The sequence below is a fragment of the Heterocephalus glaber genome, unplaced genomic scaffold, assembly GCF_053883595.1.
Source record: "Heterocephalus glaber isolate CG9 unplaced genomic scaffold, H.glaber_assembly_v1.0 deba00000470, whole genome shotgun sequence".
NCBI lineage: Eukaryota > Metazoa > Chordata > Mammalia > Rodentia > Bathyergidae > Heterocephalus > Heterocephalus glaber.
Genome location: NW_028258145.1, coordinates 21,122,851 through 21,124,697, shown reverse-complemented (window position 1 = coordinate 21,124,697; position 1,847 = coordinate 21,122,851). Strand labels below are relative to the sequence as shown.

Here is a 1,847-nt window from a genome sequence, read left to right as displayed (position 1 = left end):
AGAAGGGAAGGAGAGCACAGAAGTTCCTGAGAGGAGAAAGAACACGAACCTAAAACAAAACAAACAACCACTGGTAGCTCAGGAAAGGGCTCACTGCATGCCTCAGACTTAGTATAAGCAATTTTCCTTTAAAAGTAAAATCTTATCAGTCACCACAAAATCCATGAACTACATTAATTACTGAATAGCAACCCCCAAATATGAAAATACGAAATACATTGCTGAGTAGCACCTGTATTATCCTACATCTGTTTTCCAGCTTAACTCTTGTAACAAGCATCCAAGTACCCTTAGCCAATAAGTCACTGCCTTCAAACTAAACGTCTCTGAATCACTTCTAAAAAAAAGTGGACTTATCATTCAAGAGACTATTGATATTTCATATTACAGCTGACTGTAATTTCAGTTAATTTATAAATAATTGTAAAACCTTATGAATGAAATGCACCACACTACACCTGTGTAAAAGTGATATTTAATTATGGGCTAAAAATGACTAATACAGTGTGCTTAAATTAGAAAAAATTAAGATTCTAAATAAATTGCTAGAGAATTTCACAATGGTAGGGGGCAATGAAAATTTTTCTCTACATACAATCTGATCATTAACAGACTAGTATTGGAATTATAAGGCAAAAAGAGTAAAACAACACTTTTCCTTTAAAAAGTTACACATTATCTTCTGCAAGGACCAGCTATCATACAGGAAGGAACAAAGATGTGACCACACAGTTTCACACCCAGGGACGCTAGGGAATGTGGCCTTAGAGTGACCTTGTCCTCTTCTTCCTCTCTGTCATCATCGGCATCTTGTTTCCTCTTCTCCCCCCGAAGACCTTCTTCCTCTTCCTCCTCTTCTTCTCCTTCTTCAACATAGTCATCATCATCTTCTTCATCCTGAATTTCTTCTTTCATTAATTGAGAGGCCCACTTCTCCCTCTCCCATTTCTGATCATCTTCCTCCTCATCTTCCTCCGCCTCTTCCTCCTCTTCCTCTTCACATCCTGCAGGGAGACCAGCTTCATCCTCATCATCTTCATCTCCATCATCATCTTCATCTCCATCTTCATCGTCCTCCTCTTCTGAGTCTGGGGCTTCATTATCTTCCTGATCACATCCATGTAAGTACATGATTTGCGGCAGCAGTTCAAAAATACTTTCTCAGCAATCTTCCAGGTTTGTGATCTCATGGTTAAACAAATCCAGACTTTTTAGATTTTTAAGATTTTACAGAGCTCCTACTGTACTCATGTCTTCAATTTCGTTTCCACTCAGATTGAGGTAGGTAAGATTTAGACATTTTTCTGTTAACACTTCCAAGCCTCCAGAAAGTGCATTGTCATTAAGTTCCAACTTCCCAAATTTATTTAGGCTGGGAAGCTGGGCCAGTGAATTTAATGCCACATTAGCCATACTTAGAAATTCTAGTTCTTTAAAAGTTTCTTTCAGGTACTCAATTTCATTGACACACAGGCAATTATCAAGGACTAATTTTGTCACCTCCTCTGGGGCTCTGTTCCTTAACTCCAGGTTAATCTTCTGCTGCATCTCCATGTCCCTCTCCTGCTCTTCTGCTACTATTCTCCTTTCTCCTTTCCTGCTGTTCCCACTATTCCAACCCCACAGTTCCTTCCCCTTCAATGGCTGCTCAGAGACTCTACAACTCCCATTTCATAAAGAGGAAGGCCATATTTTTGATTATTCTGAAATTATTCATTTTAACAAAACATTTCATAAACACAGTTACTTTGCACTATTTCATAACATAGTTTGTGATGTTCTTGTAATTGTTTCCCACATGTCTGAGTGAGTAACTTTGGAGGTATTCCTATATATGTGTTCTTTGA

At 38.4% G+C, this 1,847-nt stretch overlaps 1 pseudogene; it reads right to left on the bottom strand.

Annotated features, from left to right (window-relative positions):
* Positions 1-517: 517 nt before the first annotated feature.
* LOC101702048 (acidic leucine-rich nuclear phosphoprotein 32 family member E pseudogene) lies at positions 518-1,554 on the bottom strand (annotated as a pseudogene).
* Between the last annotated feature and the right edge of the window lie 293 nt (positions 1,555-1,847).